Source organism: Strix aluco, chromosome 5 (genome assembly GCF_031877795.1).
Source record: "Strix aluco isolate bStrAlu1 chromosome 5, bStrAlu1.hap1, whole genome shotgun sequence".
In the NCBI taxonomy this organism is placed as follows: domain Eukaryota; kingdom Metazoa; phylum Chordata; class Aves; order Strigiformes; family Strigidae; genus Strix; species Strix aluco.
In genome coordinates this window covers 51307352-51331742 of record NC_133935.1, presented here as the reverse complement: position 1 = coordinate 51331742, position 24391 = coordinate 51307352, and positions in this window count along the sequence as shown.

Genomic DNA, 24391 nt, shown 5'->3' with positions numbered 1-24391 from the left:
GCACACAGCAGAGAAGTTCAGAGGACCAGTTTAAGGGGGGGAGTTCTGAGTGCCTAAGTTAGGGCAGATGAATCTCAGCCACAAACCATGGGAGGCCCTATGGATTAGTTATTAAGTTTTTCAAGACTCAGAATTTGAACTGTGGTTGTGCAGCTGAAGTCATAGTCCCTCTGACATCTGTTTCCTGGGAATCACCAGGAAGAAAGCAGCCCACTGCCAGGTGCTGTGATGGTCTCAGCTGCTGGAGTTAGCCCAGACTGCCTTGCCTGCACTGAATTTGGGTTTTGGTCATGGAGGCAAGAAGTACACCAGCATGTACACTTCTCCAGGGCTGCCACAACTTGCAAAAACATCACGTAATGTCAGCTCCTGCAGTGCATGCTGTATTCAAGTGGAAGAAAGAAACTATTTTTGCTCCTGTCATTTCCCTTGCCCAGCAAACTCCCAACCAGCTTTTGACAGATGGGAGACAAGCAGAACATTGAAATCTGAAATGCGATGTGTGCTCAAAGGAAGCGACAGGGACTATTTCCCTGCCCCTCCTCATCCTTTCCCCCATTCCTTTAACAACAGTCCTGCAAGCTGCACCGCACCAGTTACCATCCCCTTAACCAGTGCATAGAGAAGAGCTGCTCCTATAGTCCCATCTCCTCCTGGTTGTGCTGTACCTCTGGTAGATACCTGAGCCAGCCTCAGGCCTCTTCTTGCCTGCTGCAGGGCCCCAGAATTATTCAGACTCCAAGATTTCCTCAGTATCCCCCAGGCATCTTTCTCTCCTTGGCCCAGACAAGAACCATAAAAAGTGGAAATTAAAAGTTTTATTAGAAGCAATTAAAAATGATGGTATGTATCTTACAAGAAGCTACCAAGTAAGCAAACACAGCTGAGTTATGACAGGCTATAATTGGCTTAAAATTAATACAGTATAAGCATCAAATTCCAGTCATTATATGAGAGAAAGTTAATCAGAACATAAAAGTTTGTCTAGACATTGTCAGATGTCAGACTACGGAGATACAAATCTATTTTTCAATAGTATCACAGAATATATTAATACAGAATCAGACTTCTTTATTAAACCACAAAACATGTTAAAAGCCAAAAATCTTAATTTCATTTCACAGGTATTTGAGCCAGCACAGGCAGGACGCATGAACAACCACAAAACCATGAATTAAATGCAAAGAGTAAATTTATTTTCGTTACCTTGCCAACTAGGGGATCCCCAAAGCAGCACCCAGACAGAGGCACACAAGCAGGGAAGCAGGCACCGCGGAGCTCAGTCCATGCTAGAGGATCACTGAACCTGCTCTTTTCGCCTGTGTATCAGCGATTTGCGCAGGCGTAATTTACCACTGTGCTTTGATCTTTCCCACAGCAGGGCAGGAATCTCAAGCACGTTTGATAGGGTGCCTCTAAGTCTATCACAGGCCTATGTTATCTAAACACAGATGTTCTACTTGTCAAACACACAAGACTAAAGAACAATTAGTATGATATATGTGTTTTTCTACACCTCAATTGCACGTCACTTGAGCATGCTTACAATCTTTGCAAGTCTTCCGTTATTTTCCCACAACAGGTAAAACCTACCTCCCATCTGTATGGGACTATATGTTACAGACTTTAGAAAGGTTTTAAAAAATCCCTTATACATGGCAAATGAAGTTGTTACAGCTCCATACTGAATATGCACAGGCATCATCTGCCCTGCATAACACTGGTATGCTTCAGGATGCCACAATGTGTTCCATTTAAAAAAGCACAAGGAGCTCTCCCTTCCCTTCTTTTCCTACATCTTCATGCCGAAAATACTTCCTTTCCATTCCTCGTTACAGCAGATTTAGATTGTTGTTATTTTTATAATTAAAGATTAAGATAATACAGAAAGAGTAATATCTCTGATCATAAGCTGTTCCGGGGAAATGTAAAGAAACAACTTTTATAAATTTTAGTGAATTTTAAAGAAAATCACACAGCATAAAAAAATGTGTCCGAAATGCAAGCACAGGAAAGATTTTTCACCTACCATGGCACTAACACTGAAAAAGCCTTTCCATATCATTGCTCACAACTTTCAAATCTCAGCCACTTCAACAGACATTTCCCAATGTCTAAAGGCTTGTGAAGCACTGATTAGTTTGATATATATATATATAACTAGTGGGCAATGAGTTACAATTAGGTCATTAAAGTGCATAATTTCCTACTGGTGTTGGTATCCAACTTGATTTAGATTTCACAGAATCACAGAATCACAGAATCATCTAGGTTGGAAGGGACCTTGAAGATCATCCAGTCCAACCGTTAACCCAACATTAACAGTTCCCAAATACACCATATCCCTAAGTGCTATGTCAACACGACTCTTAAACACGTCCAGGGATGGGGACTCCACCACCTCCCTGGGCAGCCCATTCCAATGCCTAACAACCCCTTCTGTAAAGAAATGCTTCCTAATATCCAGTCTAAACCTTCCCTGGTGCAACTTGAGGCCATTACCTCTTGTTCTATCGCTTACTACTTGGTTAAAGAGACTCATCCCCAGCTCTCTGCAACCTCCTTTCAGGTAGTTGTAGAGGGTGATGAGGTCTCCCCTCAGCCTCCTCTTCTCCAGACTAAACAACCCCAGTTCCCTCAGCCGCTCCTCGTACGACATGTGCTCCAGACCCTTCACCAGCTTCGTTGCCCTTCTCTGGACACGCTCGAGTAATTCAATGTCCTTTTTGTAGTGAGGGACCCAAAACTGAACACAGTATTCAAGGGGCGGCCTCACCAGTGCCGAGTACAGGGGTAAGATCACTTCCCTGTCCCTGCTGGCCACACTATTTCCGATACAGGCCAGGATGCCATTGGCCTTCTTGGCCACCTGGGCACACTGCGGACTCATGTTCAGCTGGCTGTCAATCAACACCCACAGGTCCCTCTCTGACTGGCAGCTCTCCAGCCACTCCTCCCCAAGCCTGTAGCGCTGCTGGGGGTTGTTGTGGCCCAAGCGCAGCACCCAGCATTTGGCCTTATTGAAACTCATGCAGTTGGCCTGAGCCCATCGCTCCAGCCTGTCCAGATCTCTCTGCAGAGCCTCCCTACCCTCGAGCCGATCAACACTCCCACCCAACTTGGTGTCATCTGCAAACTTACTGAGGGTGCACTCGATCCCCTCATCTAGATCATCAATAAAGATGTTAAACAGGAGTGGCCCCAAAACCGAGCCCTGGGGGACACCACTCATGACCGGCCACCAACTGGATTTAAGTCCGTTCACCACAACTCGTTGGGCCCGGCCATCCAGCCAGTTTTTTACCCAGCAAAGTGTGTGCCCATCCAAGCCACGAGCAGCCAGTTTCTCCAGGAGAATGCTGTGGGAAACGGTGTCAAAGGCCTTACTAAAGTCAAGGTAGACAACATCCACAGCCTTTCCCTCATCCACTAAGCGGGTCGCCCTGTCGTAGAAGGAGATCAGGTTTGTCAAGCAGGACCTGCCTTTCATAAACCCATGCTGACTGGGCCTGATCATCTGGTTGTCCCGCATGTGTTGTATGATGGTACTCAGGATGAGCTGCTTCATCAGCTTCCCGGGCACCAAAGTCAAGCTGACAGGCCTGTAATTTCCCAGATCATCCTTCCGACCCTTCTTATATATGGGCATTACATTGGCCAATTTCCAATCTGTTGGGACCTCCCTGGTCAGCCAGCACTGCTGGTAAATGATGGAAAGCGGCTTGGCAAGCACCCCAGCCAGCTCCTTCAGCACCCTCGGGTGTATCCCATCCGGTCCCATAGACTTGTGTGTGTCTATGTGATGCAGTAGGTCACTGACTATCTCCTCCTGGAATGCGGGGGGGTCGTTCTCCCAGTCTCTGTCTTCTGGTTGAAGAGGCTGGATTCCCTCAGTACAACTAGTCTTGCTATTAAGGACTGAGGCAAAGAAGGCATTAAGCACCTCAGCCTTTTCCTCATCACTTGTTACCATGTTTCCTCCTGCATCTAGCAGGGGATGGAGGCTCTCCCTGGTCTTTCTTTTGCTGCTCACATACTTATGGAAACATTTCTTGTTATCCTTGACTGCTGAAGCCAGATTAATTTCTAGCTGGGCTTAGACCTCCTGATTTCTGCCCTGCATAGCCTCACAGCATCTTTGTAATCACTGTGAGTCGCTAGCCCCTTCTTCCAAAAGCTGTAAACTCTCCTTTTCTCCCTGAGTTGCAGCCAAAGCTCCCTGTTTAGCCAGGGTGGCCTTCTCTGTCACCTGCTTCTCTCACAGCACCTGGGGACAGCCTGCTCCTGAGCTGTTAAGACTTCCTTCTTGAAGAGCGCCCAGCCTTCCTGGACCCCTATACCCTTCAGGACCATCTCCCAATTTCAAAAGAATTTCAACTACCTAGTGGTAATGTTCCGGCCTTATTAAAAATATTTTTGTATATTCAGTGATAGACACTCTTTTTGCATTTGTGGGAGAAGGTTGTGCTGATGTCTGGAGTATTGAACCTATTTTTATTACTGTTAACTCCTAAGTCATTAAGTGTCTTAGCAATTCATTTGACAAGAAGTATGGTGTAAGAACTTCATTTGCTAAACCAGAGCTGACTGCTTCTTCTGCAGTTCAGTGAACAGATTCAGGCTCCAATGGACCATCTACACCCATTTCACACTCTTTTGAATGAAAAATAGGAAATCTTATATATCATGGTTGATTTCAGAATCGTTAGGAAAGACTTTGGATCCCTTTCTAGTCAATAAAGCAAAATACACATTTTGTAAGGTGTGATCCATCTTATCAAAGATGTAGGAATCAACTATATAGATCCTGCTTACATGCAGCCTTCTATGCTTGAGAGGGTCTTAGCTTGAAATTTCCCCTAGAGTCCTGAGTGAAAGAATGTGCATTGAGGATATATCTTTTTCTTAAAGCACTTGTTCTGCTTTGTCTTTGATGGGACCATGAATTTGTCTTTTTTGTTCTTGCTTGCACATGCTCACTAGAGAGATTCACTAGTATTTCCAGACTTTGGGAAGAAGGAGGAGATTTAGGTGACGAGAGAGACGAGGGCCAAGGGAAGAGCTCAAAGAAGAAGCAGCACTCTTGAAATATTATATATGTGTGGACAAAACATACGGATGCACATGACACATCTGTCCCCCTTCTCATGACAAAACTCAGCACTGCTACCATAAAAGTCAACCTCTGGCCAGGCATTCCCACACTTTCTGAACCTTAGCCTTTTCTCTCTCTCTTTCCTGCCTGTAACACAGATCCGTGAGTTTTCTTTGACAGTGCTGACCAAACAGTCCAATCTAAACCCAACAGTCTCTCTCAGATGGGATCCTGAGCATCAGGCAGGAGCACGCATAGATGACGCCACCAGGTGTCTAGTCCATACAACTGGCACACTATCACACTGTAGGCATCTTGGGGTGAGAGTAGGATGCAACAGGGAGAGGAAGAGCAGAAGAGGCCACCCTTAGGGAGAGAGCAATAAATGCAGTGAGAAATCGCCAAATTCAAACATGTGAGCCACCTTTAACAGGCCTCCTGGACCTCTCTGACAACTCTCCATACTGAGCTATTCTGATAGCATCAGCTGTGGACTAATCCCATTTTAAAATCTCTTAGAAAAAAATTATTTATTCTTTTTTTCACTCCATTAGACTTCCCATTCAAAAATCCACTCTTCCTGATGCCTACACATTCCTGTGGTCAATGGCTACATTTCCTGAGTAAAATTTGTATAATCTGATCCAGTAATTCCAGAGTTTTCAACTAAAAGAACTATAATCATAATTTTTAATATATAAATGCTGTCTGCAGAAGAATTCTACATTGTGAGGGTTATACTAAGCAGTCTTGTCTGTATAATTTAACAGTTCACAGCTATATGAAGTACCATACACAAGGCTGAATTTTTTCATTCCTCTGCAATAACCAGTGATTCACCTAACCATTTTTTGTTGAAAAAAAATACATAGCATATTACAGTTGAACTGAAAACTTATAAATGTAAAACTAAGAAATCTTTACATTGTTTACTTCTTGCGTTTACAGTGTGCTGAACTACAGAAATTATTTAATTGCCAGTAGAATTTGTTGCTATAGTTGTAGCAGTTTTAGTTTGCAAGTTTCCATAAAACAGTGGCTATTCTTCTGGTAACAGGAATGGACTCATTCACCGCAGTATCTTCAGAGAAGTTTCTAAAACACTTCCCTATATGGAAGTTTCGGACTCACTGTGAGTTATCCCTTGTACGTATGATAGCATCAGTTCTCCTGTCTGCACCCAAAACTTCCCCACAGAGTGACCTGTAAAAATAATGACCATCATCAACACCAAGTCCTTGGGCCAACCATCATTCACCTCACCCACTGGTCACCTCACTCCCAACAGCCCCTTGGCCCTTCAACCTTCAGCACACAGCACCTGAGTGTCCCAACCCTGGTTGGAGGTATTTGTGTTGCAGAATCGGCTACAGCCTCCTGCAGAGACCTTCTGCCAGGCAGGCCTGCAGGACAGACAGGATAATACAGCAAAATGAAAGTGCAGCACATCTCATTGTCCACAAACAGAGTCTATAGCTGGTTGTAGCTTTGCAGAAGGAAATGTCAGGCCAGCAAAATACAGGAGTAGGAGCCTAGCAGCTCACACTGACAACAAAAATGCTACTAGATATCCACTTCACAGCTGTGTCAAGTGAAGGCCCTAGGGAAAAACAGAAAGCAAACAGCAAAAAGGGTCATGTTGAAACATTTGCCTTACTCCAAAAACCAGAGATGGTTCCCAAAGCGAAATTTTACAAATGTGATTTTTTTTTCCATCAGCAAACAATTCAGCTAGCATAAAATTGTGAATGTACTAAATATACATATTGAGGGAAGAGGAGTAAAGTATTTTAACATATGATGTTTCAGTTCACACAGAACTGAATTTTAAATTATTTTGAACTTTGTGTATTGAATTTTATGCTGTGCCTCAGTAGAGTCCTCCAGCAAAGTCTATTCTACTGAGATGAATCCCAGCACTACTGGGATTTTGCATTTAGTAGTGTTCTGTACTTAATTGCAGGAAGCTTGACAGTTTGATGCAAAACTAATTTATAAACATATTTTGAGTGCATATCTTAAGATTGAAATACATTATTAATGTGCTTTGCATGTTTGATGGAGAAACTTTATATTACCAGACTAATTATTGCAAGCAGCAAGTTAAACAAAGTAAAGAGATAAATTGGTGTCTCCTTGGCCTACAATCAAGACACAGGGATATTTCTTTTGCTCCTTTTACACTGCGTGGATGTTTCATAGGTACAGTCAAAATTGTAAAATGCTTTGAAAGAACTTTTAAGCCATTAACTTTTGAAACACGTTGCTTTAACTGTACCCTTTTCTATATTATTCCGAGAGGATGCAATTCATCTGTAGAGGCAAAGTTTGAACACCCCTTTTAAGAACATAGTTGAGGGTAACCATGATATATTCCTGTATAGTGGCCAAAACATAGCCTATACATCCTGAGCAGAAACTGACTTTAATCCCAGTAAACCCTATTTTAGGTGGAAGACCATTAACATTATTAAATCAGTATGCCATTAGGGGAAACAACAGCAGCACAGGAACAGTAGTGACATTATTCATTAGTTGGTCCCAAAATGAAAACACAACCATGATATCTCTATTCCCTGGTCTCCCATATTGCTTAATGGGGCACTATCGAGGTCCAGGAATTGATTTTCAAGTAGGAGCACTTCCCCTGCACAGCTCTGAGACAAACAGCGGCATTTGCCCCAGCAATGTGCTTAGGAAAGAGCAGGATGGGTCCCTGGAAAGTCTGCCTCAACCTCTCTCCTTGAAGCTCTAGTCGCTTCAACTTTTCAAGGAATATCATCTAAAAGCAGATACCTGGTTAAGGAGTCCAGGGCTGCAGCCAGCTCTCTGCAGAAGTGAAGCAAAATGCTCAGTATGCTCTCTCCCCTGAGAAGCAGGGTTCTGGCTCAACTTGGGAGCTTCCCATCTGCCCTGTGCCAGTCAGACTGCTGGCCTCTCATCCCATGTCCCCATGCCCATCATCTACTGGTAGCCGAGAGTTCTTTATCCACTTTCCCATGATCTAGAGGTCTCAGACCAGACCTTGCACAGTTTATATTACAAAAGAGCTTTCTGGGAGGTAAGTAATATCCAAGTCAATGTCTGGAAGCCAGTCAGAGCATCTCTGACATCCCACAGAGCAAGTACTGAACACCTCTACCATCTCTAAAAAGCCAGCTACATCATCTATGGACATTTCCTCTAAATTTGTGTGATGCATGCATGAACACTTCCACACCACTGACTAATGTACTTTGGAGCACAAAACCCCAGTTACCACCCCACCCCAGGCCACGTCAGATGTACCCTCAGCATCAGGCAGAAACACCCTCATGGCCATGGAGAGGAGCATGGCAGCTCCGAGAGGTAAACACCAGACAGGGGAGGAAGGAGGCTCTGGTGTCTGCATGCCAGAAGTGGGGGGACATTGCTCCAGCTGGGGGTCTCTCTTGACACCCCAGAAAGCAGCGGCACATGTTGTCATTCACAGAGCCATACGGCTTACCAAAATGAAGCACCCACCACCACCTCAATGTGGCCAGACAGTTTCAGTCCAGCCCAGCCCACAGAGGGGCAGCTTGGTTCCTGGTCCCCATTGCTACTGCAGCAGGATGGAAGAGAGTCAGCCAGGGGCAGCTTGCCTGCTGCAACCTGAGATTTATCACCTGGAAAAAAAGATGGAATCCATAACAGGATGTGATACCACAAGGTGTGTCAGCAACAGCCAGCAGTCTTCAAATGTGAGGACAAATTGTGGCTCCTGGGTGCTTTCATAGTACATCAATTAGCTGTGTCAGAGATGACAAATTTAGGGGTCTTTAAGGAACTGTTCTCTATAAACAACATGGTCAAGATAACAGCAGTTTGGCTTCTTCCACCAAACACAGGCCTCCAAAATGATCCCGAGGGGCTCTGCACATTCACATGCTCCGTGCCCCATGATGTGCCTCTGGGCACATTGCACATGCTCTTTGCTGTCATGTAGTATGAACCCCTGGAGGTGGTTCAGTCTTGTTTGCAGACATCTAGCCTGAATCAGCCACCCACAGTAAGCAAAACCAGCTGTACAGTCCAGTAGTGTTGTCAAATGCAGACCTTCCTCCCATGGTGGCTGCAGCTGGTGGCCTCTGAGGCCTCCATCACAGCAAATCTGTGGGGTCAAGGTGATGAGGCCCCAGAGGGTATGGCTAACCTCCTCTCCACCGGCACAGGCTGGGAGAGGCAGTGCTGCTGTAGAATAGCAGGGACACTTCCCAACAGAGCACTTAGAGCCTTTACATCCACAAATACTGACTCCTCTGCTGTTCATTCAGATGTGTAATGCTATCCAGGGCCAAAATGCCCATTTACTGATGGGGAGGTGGCCATAAATGATGGCCAGGGCTGTTGCTCAGGAACAGAGAGTCAGACACACTGGTCCATCACTTGGCAGCCATCAGTCTCCTCCATGTTGTGGAAAACCAGTGCCTACATAGTGGTGAGATATATCAACCTTATAGCACCAACGCTTAGTCCTAGCACAGAGGCTCAACAAGAGGTTTGAGAAGTTGAACATTTTCCCTGAGCAGAACAGCTAACACAGATTTTACTCCGATGCAGGCAAGGGACAGGCTCGGGCAATGCAGATAGGAGACACTCCTCTCATGGCAGGGAGTGAGACTCACTTCCCAGAGAAGAAGGCTTGTTAAAGCCTTGGTGACAGCTCCACTGTGCCAGTTTTTTGGTTTTTTATGGTAATATCAAAGAACAAACCTTCTGTAAGGAAGATGATCAAATGATGTCTGTCCCACTGACTAAGTTTTGGAAGCCAGCAGAAGGCTTTGTATTAATTCCTAAACTTCGGACAGGCAGGAACAGTCAGTTCAGGATCTGTGCATTTATATGTGAAATAATGTATTTCTAGAAACCTGACATTCAATATAAAAGGAACAAACCATGAAAACTGAACACCAAAGGGAGAATTAAAGAGCGTGATGCCTACAGCCAGCATCAGGGCCTGTACTGCAGGCTCTTTGGAGTTCTGCAGGAGACTCCAGTCGTACCCCACAGCTTCAGTACGCCGAGTGCTTTACATGGATAAAAGACTGCTCCTTACCTAGACATCAAAGAGGGAATGTATACAAAGAATGCTAGAGGGGTTTTAGTGATGTTAATATACTTTATAAAGCATTAAACCTTATTCCTAAATCCTGCTAGGGGATATATAACAATCTTGCTTTAAAAGTTAGAATTTTTACTGTAATTTGAGCACAAAAAATGTGAAAGAAAGATGACTTGAGAAAAATTATCATGGATGACAGGCAGCAAAAGCAGTGAACTTTTAACCTCAACATCTAGAAATGATCACAAAAGATCACACTGGCTGAGGTATTGAAAATTAGGCTAAAGTTTAGCTCTAGTCAGAGTAGGAAGATAAATTAAATACGCCTCCACATGGAAGCATGCTGGGCCCATAACCCAGAGGTCGATGGATTGAAATGATGCTCTGCTACCATTCTACCCCTTGGCTCTGTGAATCACATATGTAAGAATTATCATCAAAATCCACATTCATCACACACTCTTCATAATCTTCAAAAACTTCACTCACATCAACAAAAAGAATTCCCCACACCAAAATCAAAATAACATCACAACACCAAACCAGTGGACAAGTTACACACAACCCACCTCTCATCCCTTCACCACAATTACAACAGAAGTTCCCTGTGATCATTTCGCTCTTTACTCTCTAGCTATGTTCAGTCCATGTTTTGCCTGTTACCACTCCTAATTACTATCCTTTCCCAAATTCCTCATGTCCCACATTGGGCACCAAAAAGGACTGTGGGGGCTTGACCCTGGCTGGATGCCAGGTATCCACCAAAGATGCTCAATCACTCTCCCTCCTCAGTTGGCAGTGGAGAGAAAATATAACAAAAAGCTTGTGCATTGAGATAAGGACAGGAAGATCACTCAGCAATTACTATCAAGGGCAAAACAGACTCAACTTGGGGAAATTAGCTTAATTTCTTACAAATCAAATCAGAGTAGGGTAGTGAGAAATAAAACCAACTTCTCCCCACTCCTCCCTTCTTTCTGGGCTCAACTTTACTCCTGATTTCTGTACCTCCTCCCCTGCCAGTGGTGCAGGGGGACAGGGAATGGGAGTTGTGGTCAGTCCATCACATGCTTTTTCTGCGGCTCCTTCCTCCCAAGGGGGAGGACTGCTCACACTCTTCTCCAGTGTGGTCTCTCCCACAGGAGACAGTCCTCCTCAAACTTCTCCAGTGTGAGTCCTTCCCATGGGCTGCGGTTCTTCATGAACTGTTCCAGCGTGGGTCCCTCCCACAGAGTGCAGTCCTTCAGGCACAGACTGCTCCAGCGTGGGTCCCCCACAGGGTCACGAGTCCTGCCAGCAAACCTGCTCCAGTGTGGGCTCCTCTCTCCACAGGGTCACAGGTCCTGCCAGGAGCCTGATCCAGCACAGGCTTCCCATGGGGTCACAGCCTCCTTCAGGCATCCACCTGCTCCATTGTGGGGTCCTCCATGGGCTGCAGGTGGATCTCTGCTCCACCGTGGACCCCCATAGGCTGCAGGGAGACAACCTGCCTCACCGCGGTCTTCACCATAGGCTGCAGGTGAATTTCTGCTCTGGTGTCTGGAGCACCTCCTTCTTCACTGACCTTGGTGTCTGCAGAGTTATTTCTCTCACATCTTCTCACTTCTCTCTCTGGCTGCAGTTGGTGTTTCTTTTTTCCCCCTTCCCTGGTACCACAGAAGCGCTACCACCATTGCTGATGGGCTCGGCCTTGGCCAGCAGTGGGTCTGTCTTGGAGCTGACCAGCATTGTCTCTATTGGACATAGGGGAAGCTTCAAGCAGCTTCTCACAGAAGCCACCCCTGTAGCCTTCTATTTCCCAAAGCCTTCTGACTCCAGAAACCTGGAAACATTACTTCCCTAATTAACATTTAAGTGCTTAGAGTAGAGCTCATGATCTACTAGATGAGTGTCTTAACCTGAGCTGTATGAAACATCACTTCTTTTCTGCCAGACTCATTTTTCTTTTCCCCTCACCCTCTAGAACATTGCAGGATGTTTGATGTTTGGATGTAATTATGGTTGCCACATTATAGATTTTTTTCTTGCAAGATCATTTCACAAACTCTCTCAAGTGGAGGCAGATGAGAGGAGAGTAAGGTTATAGGGAGAGGGAGGTTCTTGATCTATTAAAATGCATTTGTGGGTGTTTTGACAAGCAAAATATTCCCAGGTGATACTAGGGAACAAGCCAGACCTCCAGTTGCACAATGAGTTTTACAAGACAGAAACATACGATGACATCTACTTGCCTAACCTCAGGGAAAATCTCTTCCCGTACCTCAAACCTGCCAATTATTTTAAACTAGAAGCTTGTGGCTAAGAAATAAGAACCAGTATTTTTGAGACTTCAGGGTTTCTTGATCCTGTGTCCTTGTTTTTGCAGTTTCTGAGAAAGGAACTGTTGCTTCTCACAAAGAATAAAAGAAAAAAATCCTAATTTCTGAGCAGCAGGACAGTTCTTTACCAGCTAAATTATCTCCCAGTTTCTATATCCATCTGCACAAGCACTAGACATTCCCAGCTGATCTTGGTTGTTTCTTTCTCCACAAACACATTCCTATTTGAGTTCTCTCTCTCTACCTAAATGGAAATGAAAACTCTCTCCTGAATGCCTCTGCTTTTTCCACCTCTAACGGAAGCTCTTTATATGGCTTGTCAGACCTAAATCCAGGAGAACTCTCCTCCACAAGAAAATCTTTCACCACAAGTGAAGCATCATTGGTCAGGAGCCTTTTACTTCTAATTGTACACTGAAGTCATTCTAACTGTCTTAGATGGAAGGATCTAGGGTCTGACAAAGAAAATCCTTCAGAAAGAGGGTTGTGCATTGAGCTGGACATGTTAGAAAGATGGAGTTCTGCAATGCATGTGCTACACTGTTTATTCTGCAGCTGTAGCAGCAGATTTGGTCAATTCTGGGCTATAGTTAGTTACTGAATTAATCAGTCTTCATTCTTCAGCATTTTACAGCATAAAATTCACTGAGTCCTTTTAAATGTGAAGCTTGTGCAATTATGTTCTCAAGTTCCCTCTCTCCTGACTTGCCCCCATGTCTCTGGTCACTAAGTGCTTTGCCAAACTGTGAAGGGCAGAGAGATACTGTGTGGAAAAAGACAAGCAGTTCTTATGGCAATGTCTGCACAAATTAAAGCATCCCAAGACATATTCCCATTAGCTCATTTCAGAGGAGCAAGAGCTCTGAAAAACATTCCTACAACAGTCCTTGGACAAACATCCTTGTTCTCATCCTACTATTTCTGATCAATGAGTGGCTCTGCTATCCAGCTAGGTCTTTTCATTAATTGCTTTTTTTCCTGCATCACCTACTCATAGCTCCGCTGTGAAGACACACAACTATCCCTGAGAGATCCTTGTTTGCTTTTTGCTTTCATGGAAAAGCCATTTCCACTATGTAAATACAAGACTGCAATTTCCCACACAAACAGCAGTTTTCAAAATGGGAAAAATAGGGCATACCAGGTCGAGTATCTTTCTGCATCAGTACTGCATCTAATTAGAGCCTCCAGTCTCCACTCCACACCACTTGTACCCTGGTGTAAATGTCACGCAGACCTGAAGGAAGGTTGTTTTAGAAGCCTGGGCTTTCCAAGTCAGAGACTACCTACAGCTACTGCTGAGGCCAGCCCTTGTCACAAATGGATCCAATATATAGTCATTCATAAGGTCTACAGCCAGCTAAGAACTTGCACAGCTCTCTTGGGATTATTAAGGTAAATCCATAGCACCTCACCACCTGATTATATGGTCAGGTTTAAAGGAATAGTATTAACAAATGTGACTTGCAGTAACAGACTACACTGTCCAAGCTAGCTTGTGCATCACCAGAAGCCTGTTTATATTCTCATACAACCACCTCTGAAATGGGTCCAGGTCTTGTGATTTGAAGGTTTGTTTATTTAGTTATTCTAATCGTGCTGAAGTGATATATTTTCCAGAGGTTCATGCTAAACATTCTCACTCTTTTTTTTTTTTTTTCCACACAGCACCAAACTCACTCTCCCATCCTTCTTTTCAGACCTCTACCAGCTCCCCAGTGATGTGTACAGCAGATTCAGAGACCCTTCTTTGAAGGCTTGTCATATAGCAGCATATGCCTATGGCAGTCAGCTTGCCTTCTTTTACAAACCATATTTTCTATATTAGTGTCTTCACCTCCAGCTCAAAAGATATGTAATTCCTTTCATACTGCCTTACAATTCTGGAATGCCCAACCTAAATCTGTCCTAGCTGTGTGAGTTAGCTGTGCCTAATCTTCTGCTGTTTTCTTAAATTAAATGATTAGGCTGGTTCCAGTGCAATCAAAAGCTAGTAAAAATGTTGTCATTTAACAATCACCCTCTCCTCTGATCCTCCAGATACATATTGACACAAATCAAATCTGAAATCTTCATATCTTATACAATAAAGGGACCCTTACAGCTGATCCGAAACTGTCACCTTGACAGTAACATATAAAGGGCAAACAGCTGTTGTTTCTTTAATTCTTGAAAAGGTATTTTAAACCTTATCTTGCTATCCCTTGATTGAAGTGGAAGAAAGAAGTGTCTGAAAGAATATATGTAGCCTGTTAAAAATAATGCTGATAAAGCTGAAGATGAGACACACAAGAACTGTCAGGCTAGTGAAGTTCATTGTGGTATTACTAATGAGGCACAGTGAGCTTCCATTTTCGTAATTAGAGACTGAAGACTCTTCTTTCAGATGACCAATTAAAAATGATACAGACATTGCTATTCTGGATTTCCATCAGAATCTGTAGCAACCACAGTATGAATATCTCATAACAGTGAATATAAGAGATATATAAATAAATAATATGCAATAGGCACATTATTACCTATAAATAATGAATGTAAATAATGCATATGCATATAAATAACATGGATGCACATAAATAATATGCAATGAATTACAGCTAAAACTAAAACGCACCCACAGATCTCATTGCAATCACTATGCATTCTCTGAAGATCTAGAGGCCTCTGAAACCTGAAGAAGTCTACTTCTGTTGCTTTGCGTGGGATAGTCTGGTGGCTCATACCTAGGGTGAGCATAAACAGGAGCCCCCGGACAGTTTCAATGTGCCTTGTGTGTGGGTTCAGGTCTTAGAGCTGTTTCTACACAGGAGATCTCAGGATCTGAAGTGTCCCACTTCACGCCAGCTCCCAAACCAGCATGGACACACACCCAAACTGGTTCATGCATCATGTGCCAAGAAGGTCCCCCATGGTACCTGTCAAACAGGTGCTGCTGGATGTGCGGCCAGCCCAGGAAGCCCTGATCACTCAGACTCCCTGCAGAGTTGGCAGCCAGGGTTGCTCTTAGGCAGGAGGAATTTGAGGGTAAGAAGAATAAAAGATGTGTCAGATACCACTTCTGAGAAAACTGATAAATATGACCTGTCTTGTCTAGCTGAGATGGCACATCCCTTGGCACAGATGCTCTCTTTAGCACTGATTGCTAAGGAAATGAGAAGTGGAAGATCATGTTGGATGTATCTCTCTACCTGTTTATTTCCCAGATTAACCCATGGGCCAATTATGTTGAGTTTGGCAGGGGATACTACCTTCCTCTTAATTTCCTGTAAATAGGTAGCTAGGCATTTAGAGCAGTCTGCATGGTAAATAACTGAGACACTATGAGAAACAATCCACCTAGGAGGGAAATGCTATGACTGAAAAAGTGCAGGGGAATACTCTTTGGGACTTATTTGCTAAACACTTTGGATAATCTGAATGCAACACATGCATCAACGGGAAGCTAGGCTTCCTGCTGTGTGGCTGCTAAACCAACCATCTGCATACCAAGTATACGATAGAGAGCCTGATCTCTTCAGAGACCTTGCCTGACAATGATGTAACAATAAACAAAGGAAGATGCAGGCCAGGCTAGTCTGTCAAATAGAGGTGACTTAGGTCTAGCCATGACCCCTAGCATTTCAGGCAATTCTCAGGGATGTTGTAAACAAGTACATTTTATAAGCTACCTCTTAACCTCTAGTAACATGACCTGCTTTAAGTCTCTCTCCAGCAGCTAACTCACATCTGTATTTCTTCCTGCATCATTTGGAAGCTAGAGGATGCTAAGTTAAATGCTGTAGCATCCTTCTGATAGCAAGTCTCTTTAGTGTTAGCTCTGTACATAGGACTTTACCACTGAACATAAAAATTTTCATGTCCACATTTACATTTGGATGATAAACCTTCATATCAAAGAATGTTTCAATGTCACATTGTTGCAGTAATAAGTCAGGTCTGGGATTTCGCTGGGTTTCATGGGGCACTTTAGAAATTACAAAGCCAGCTCCAGAAGAGTCAAATTTGTGTGAACCAAGATGTCTGAAGGAAAGAGCACAAAATGGTGTCCATTTCTTTCCTCACCCTGAAGCTGAACCTGATCGAGAGCTGCACATAACTCAAATAGATTGAAATGTAATGATTAAATTTTTCTATTTTTTTATTGCTCCTTATAATTTATTCCTTTGTTTCCCTGTCTTGAGCAACATTACATTAATTAATGAAACATAAACATGTAATTTTTGAAAGATCTCTAATTATCTTGTGCTTCTGGGTTAATAATTCCCGTGACTTGAGTTATGTCTCTAAGCAAGGGTTTTGAGAATTGAATCTCTCATGAATATTCGGACACGTTCCCTCAAGTTAATCTAGGCTGGCACTGCAAGAAAGTCTTCCTTACACAGTAAGGAAGGGTGAAATATTCCTTTCCACTCAATAAACAAGGACGAAAGAGTAATATCAGTGTTTGCAACAGACAAAAAACTGCCTTGCATATTGCTTATCCCTTATCTTTGAAATTGATAAAGGCCATTTTATTCAAAGAATTGAATACCAGCACACTTACAGGTGCCAGTGTTCACCAACATATAACCATCCTAGCTGGCTAACAGCAGAGAAGTCTACCTGGAAATCAGAAAGTCTAGTAAACTCCAGTGTGGTGAGTCAGCCAACATATATTTATCTCTATAAACATTAAAGGACTAAGGGACCCTGTCAGAAAGACCGAGTATTTTAAAATAATAACAGTAATAAATAATAGCAAAGATAAATACAGCAGTATCCTATTACAATAAACCAATTTGCAGACCAGTGGAAAATACCTGAAGGTGACATGCACAGCCTTTATATTGCTCCTGAGGACTGTCAGTAGGAAAGGGGCAAAATTTTCATTATTTTGTTATTTGCCCTTCGTTGTAAAAGATGAACTGTTAGATACTGATAGAAGGTGTGTTTGTATCAAAGGTACCCTGAAGGGAACATTAATAATAACCTCTATATGCACCCACACACAAGGACAATCCTCTGAATATTTTGGGGAGGCCACAGTAAATGTTGGAAACAGAAAGGGAAAAGGAAGAGAATTTCAGTGAGGCCATAAAGGTGGACTTCGATAGCCAGCATATTGTTAGGACTGGATCTGAATGATGATTGGAGAATGAAGGATTTTGAACAAAAAGATTGTGTTTGCTAGGCTACATCTATGACTCATATTCTAGGATCCGTTCTCCAGCACCTTAGAAAATCACTCAACTGCAACCTCAAGAGAGTGAGGTGATCTAATTAATCATCAGTACATCTGGAATTATTCAGCCAAGAATTAACCTACACATAGTAACTTCTTAGGCTGCTTAAGGTATTTACAGACTTCTAAAAATGGCCAGATGAAAACATTAAGGACTCAAGAGATAAGAAAAAGTAAGGCAATAGTGCAAAGTGTTATTACGAAAGCTTTCATCTTGGTAAATGAAACATAAAGCAAAAAGGAATAAAGTTCCTTCAGTTTTGCAATTAAGCATCAAAATACATAAATTCCCAGACTTCATGAGAAGATACTGGAAACTGAAGAAAATGGGACCTCCCATGAAATTGTGCCAATATAAAGAGCACAGATAAGAACTTGGGCAAAAAATATAAGAAAAAATCTCATAGAATGGTGAGCCCACAGAGATAAGGGGGAAGCTGATAACTAGCACTGAGGAGGTAAAGAACACCCTTGGAAAATTTTATAAAAATCTGGGTATCGCAGAGTAATACTCAAGTCAATAATAGAATAGCAAAGAAAATTACTACCTCAAAGACATATCTTTTCTTTATTCAAAAACAGAAGATAGATAAATCCTGCATAGTTTGTACCGTAGATAAGAAAAGCAAGGTTTTTACAGGGTTTTTTATGCACACATTCATTTATTTATTTAACAAAATCAAACAATGAGAAGTATCTCAAGTCTTCTTCAAGCAGCTTGATGCCTAAAGAGAAGGGTTGGATGCCTAAAGAGTAGGTTCAGATGCTTAGAGAGGAGGGAAACTAGACTAGCTGCTTTCAGCATGAGCTGATTTTATTAATAAATGTTGACACAGATTCTTGCCCATATGTTTGGCAAATAAAGTGAGTATATCAGGGTTATGTGCAGCCAGAGAAACCCAGGATTTGTAAGTTGCTGACTTTCTGTGGAGTGCAGTAAGAAGACCCTTGAGCAATACTTAATTTTCAGGAAAAAAATTTTCAGGGTATTTTAGGCTCTGTCTGCATGACTACTTACCCTGTTCTTATGCACTGAGAAGAGGGTGATAAGCTGTCTTCATGGTGTTTGATCCCAGGCATTCAAAAGTATATTGGTACATGCATAGTAAACACAAACTCATTCTTGCCTAAAGCAGAAAAAACATCTTTTGACCAAGCAGAACCAGCAGTGAAGTACATAGACAGCAAAAAACAGCATTGTTGAGGATTTTAATTTCTGCCTTACTTAAGGATTCCAGAACTTCTCTTTTAGAGAGTGAAATTATCTCAAATAAATTTAAGTTAATAAAAAGTACCTGGCAGAGTGCTTTCTGTCCCCCTTTGGGGCATATATCTGAACCATGAAAACTCTTGCTGTAGTCATACCCTAGACCCTACCACATGAGGAATAAATATTGGATCAGACCCAGATCACAGTTTTATGCAAATAATTGCTACTTTTTGTACAAGACCCTTGTTCTTCTTGAAAGCAGTAACAACCTTGTTAGCTCTTAGTTTTGGTTCAATTCCTATTTCACTGCAGATCCCCCAGTCATCCACACTACCCACAGTGGTAGGTCACTCAAATCTGCCTGTAAACTAGGCAGTACTCGGCAGGGAAACTTGGTGTTTGAGAATGAATCACATCATGTTTCACTCCTGCCACCTGAGACTTGTCCTCCAGCAACATCCCAGGAAGTCCTCTAACCCATTGATCTCCTTGCTATTGGCCAGCATACAATTAGCATAACAGGATTTTTTGGAAGTGAAACAAGAATTATGACCAGATCAATTTTGAAATCTAAAGGTGACTTACCAATGAAAATATTTACACCACAGAACACCAGTAAAATGGTGTTCTTATTTAAGTCATGTTAGGTAGTAATCCAAAGAATGTGAAGTCCTTCTATGTCTCCATGTAATTAATGTGTCTGATATTTTCATAGAATCATAGAATCGTTTAGGTTGGAAAACACCTTTAAGATCATTGAGTCCAACCGTAATAGTTCATTGAATGATATTATGCTTTACAGCATTATGCTTACTGACAATTAATCTGCATTCACTACTAATACTGAAGTTACACAACCTAAAATAAGGTGAGAAGTTCTCAAAAATCAGGTTATTTGAATGAACACACTAAGGCTTACATTATAGTGGTCGTTAGTCCAAGGCATAGTAGCCCAGACTTCACTGAAATAGGTAAAATTGTTATCTCTAATAAAAAGCCTTATGAGATATATGAAAAAAAAAAGGTTTTCATAGAAATAATTTCAGGTCTGCTACAACTGAATCACTCTGGATTCTTGCAGAGCTAAGAAGAATTGGTTCTTCCTTCATTATGTCATTTGATTTGTTCATACAAGTAAATTAACCAAATCATTATATGTGAATGAGTAATATGATGTTTTGGAAAAAAGCTATTCCAACAAGAAAGAAGGGTGTTCTTTCTGCCCTAACTTTCTCATGCATGAGAAACAGGCTCAGCCACTATTCATTTGCTTTACTATTCCCGAATATGCCCCTACCAGCAATGCAAAAAAGGTAAAATCTATTGACTTAGCGGATTGTTAGTGAAAATTACTATTGTTTATTCCATTTTTTGTAATAATTTATTCTGTGACAAAGACAGTCATTAATATCTTCTTCTGACAGGCGATGGTTACAAGCACAAGAGTTTGTTTAATGATCTGATCTTCCCCTGTGAATATCACAGCCATTACAATTCTAGTCAGAGCTAGCAAGTACTTTTGACAAAATCATTGTATCCACAAACAGCTTATTAAATTCTGTTAAAATGACATTTGACATTACCAAAATGTGTTGCTTTCCTTTAAACAATTGTGCAGGCCAGGTTCTTTGAGAACAGCGCTCTGTTACTGCATCTATCATTCAAACACCACCCTATAGAGAGACTCTCTGCTCTGTATGCAGCGCACAAAAGTCCCCATCAAGACAAAGGGTAGGGCATGTCTACTCAGTTGGACCTGAGAAAGATGATCTGACACATTGGGAGCACCGCACTAAGATGGCAGAACTATGTCCACCTGTAGCGCTTGGCTGTGGAAGCTCACATGAACGAGACAGTCAAGAAGTGCGGCTTAAACACAGCACTGCGAGTGCAGGGAACTTGCCAGCTCAGGTGAGCATGACCCCATTGCATGGTGTGCAGGCAATGGGCAGTGCTGGTGATTCACCCAAGCCCATGCTGGAAATCAGGAACAGGGGAAAAAAGCTGAAGTACGTAACAGTTGGAAAAGCTTAACCTACCAGCCCATACTTCCTCTTTCAAATGAGAATCCCAGGTTTAGGGTGTCATAAACTTTTTATCATGAAAGTTGGCAGGTAGTGCAGGACTTCATAAAGAAGGCAATATTGTCTTTTTTGGGCTGGGCTGTCCAAAGCCACTTGGTGAGGCTTTCATTTAGTGGGAGAACTCAGCAACTGCAGGAGTAAGATTAGGCCAATGCTGAGCATTTACAGAAATTTCACTGAGGTTTTTAAAGCAAAGATTCATTCGCAGTCAAGGGTATTTAGAAAAATTACAGTCTTTGCATGGTGAGGCCATTTCCGAAGCTGTCACAGACTGACCCAAGCCTCCCCGACTGAGGTTTTGCTCCCATTTGCACAGAGATGCTCTGGTTGCTGCATTATTTCACCAAAAGTTTCTATATGCTTCAACCATATTTTCAAGTCAAATTTTAATGTTACTTGAAATGAAAACACAGATTTGACAAACAACTGATGAGGTCGCTGTACTAAATGAAGCCAGTTAAGGTTTCTCCCAGTTTTTTTAAAAAAATGCTGAAGCCTGCTGTCTAAGCATAAGCAAAGAAATTTCACCACTGTGTCTGGAGAACATTTAGTTCTTTTATGAGCTTCTGGTCTTCCATTTAGTTTATCCAGCTCCATCTACCCTTTTTTACTGCTGTATTCCGAGGCATTACAAATGCCTGAGGAGTATCATCTTTAGCAATAGAATAACAGATAAAAGTTTGTGTAATTTTGTCTTTTTTTCAGTGAGTAAATGTGTATGATCCTTTGCTTTTCAGTGAAGATTTCTTCTCTCATTTTAGAAATGTTCCCTTACTTCATTTTAAATCATATTCAGACTGCATAAAATACAGCCCTGAAAGCTTCAGTTAAAACAGCTGTCCTCATCTGAAGCATTTGCTTTGATCATGACCAATGGCAATAACGAAATTAAGGAAAATTCTTTATAAGTTGGCATTGTTTGTAAAATGATGATTCCTACAATACTAATGCAGAGCAGCAGATCCTTCTGCTTCCCTTCCCTGCCCAACAGTGTTATTCCTAAGGTAGAAGGTGTGAAGCATTTTTTTACTATTCTTTCCAGTTACATTGAGAGGAGGTAATAAAAAATAAATGGCACTTTCATGATCTTATTATTCTTGCTTCATGTTCCAAGAAAGAAACTTAGAAAATTCCTCAGCCTAGGCTATGTATGAATAAATAATATACATAAGATATATGAGAAACACCAGAAACAAGCCCGAGCTGTTTTGTCTCAGAACATTTTTATTAACATGACGTACAAACGGTGCTCTTTCCCATCATGGTTTCACATCATTCCAATATTATAAAGCAACACATTAAAATGACTATCAGAAAGAAACACTGGGGGAATAAAACCTTTTTGGGATGACATCCTACCTACTCCACCAACCTCCTTTCTCCGGGTTTGGTGTGGTATGTGTGGCATGTGAGCAAAGGAATCTCTTTTTTCCAGTGCTACTCTGGGAGGGGTGTCAGGCGGTGATAAATCTGCGCAGGGTCAGAGCAGGAGGCCCACCTCTGGTATGGACCAAGGGAGGGGGTGTGCAGCTGGGTTCAGGAGTCACCAGGACCTGCTGCACCAGCTTCCTCCTCCAGAGAGGGCTGCATCTGCTGGAGTGGGCCAACAAGGAGAGGGAAGACCTCAATCATTTTTCTGACAGTGGCTTTTTCATCAGCCTGCAGGACCTCTATTCTTTCCCCCAGAAATGTGTATAGATGGAATGACTGGCACTGTGCAGGTGCCACCCTGAAAACACATCCTTGCTCTCTAGTGAGGAGACCATCCTGTGGAATAAAACCCATTGAGTCTGAAAAGACACCAATGGTTGAGCATGATAATTAAATGTGAAGTCTGGGTGAAGACTTTCATCACATGTGCACAACAGGATCAACCTCTCTGCAACAGCTCAAAGCAAAGTAATCATTTGGACCAATTATTGTTGAGGATTAGAAGAAAGAAGCTCTGAATTTCAATAATTTCGTCATCCATCTAGGTTTGCAGGCAGGTAAAACAACACACTTAGTTCACCCAACATCAGAAGGACTCTGTTTTTCACCAAGGGAATTATATAGTCATCACTCATAAAAACGTTACATTCGAGAACTAGCCCAGTCCAGGATTGGCTGTGGGCACACTGGAATTCGCTGCTGTTTATTTTAGTTTTAGTATGCACAATAACCAAGAAAAACATTAAATTAATTCACTGGGGAGGAAATGAAGGAATTGTTATATTTCAAGATATTTCCACCTCTAAGAATATGTTAATAGAACAGAAGACCTCTTCACCATCTTGCACATTTATCCTTGATATGGCATAGTGACCTGTTCAGATATAAAAAAATTTCCATGGGCTCAGTACACAGTTTTGTATAGAATGTTCTGAAGTACCAAAAGTTATTTAGGACCTGTTTCTCAAGAGCAACTCCAGTAATTTCCACAGTGTAATTGCTTTAAGCTGGTATTTTGCTGAAAACACGATCTATCCATGTAATGAATGGGACTATTTATGTATGGAGAGTAGTATTTGGTTTCAAAAGTGGTCTTGAGCAATGAACAAACTGTTTTAGTTACAATTAACGAGTAGCTTTGGAACAGAAAAGGAGCAGGTAACAAAACAAAAGCAAAAACGATGGTACATATAATAAAATATCAAGTTGTGGGACTGCAGAACAAACATTTTTAAAGTGTTTTCTGTAATATTTTTACTGGGATGATATTACACTAAGGATTAAAAAACCCCTTAAGATTTCACCATTAAAAAGTTTATGTAGTCACCCGATTGAAAAGCTGTGCAAGAGCCTGTAATGATCACCATCTGGGAAACAGATGCAGATAATTAAGGAAAATAATTCCTTGAGTTTTATGTTGCCATTCATTAGAAATTAAGTTTACTTAAGATGATTAAAGCACAAAATAATTTTCAGCAGTAGAGCATCCTGTAAATTGTAATCATGCAGTAATGCACCCTGTTTCTGACTAGGTCTGGAAGTTTTTCTTGGGAGAGAAATCCCCAACCCTTTCAATAGAGAATGGAGAGGAGAGGGCTGTTCAACCAAATATGGTGAATAAATGTTAAGTAAGAGGAGCTTATTTAATGTGAAATAGAAGGTGGCACTACTAGGTCAGCAAGAAGATAATATAAAGATCAGACTGTCTTTATGTTTCTTAGCCAGACGGTCACCATAAAAGGAATTGATCTAGCAAGTATCTAGTGCAGCTGTTTTTTGATTCCAGTTCAGCAAAGCATCAAATTCATCCTTATATTTAAACACAGGCTTTAATACTTTGCTGTGTTGTAGCTATTTGGATTCATATTTTGTCCTGCAGTTTCTAGTTTTGCGAATATAAGCATGCAAGACCATCTGTATGCTGACACCTATGCCACAGTTGTTCC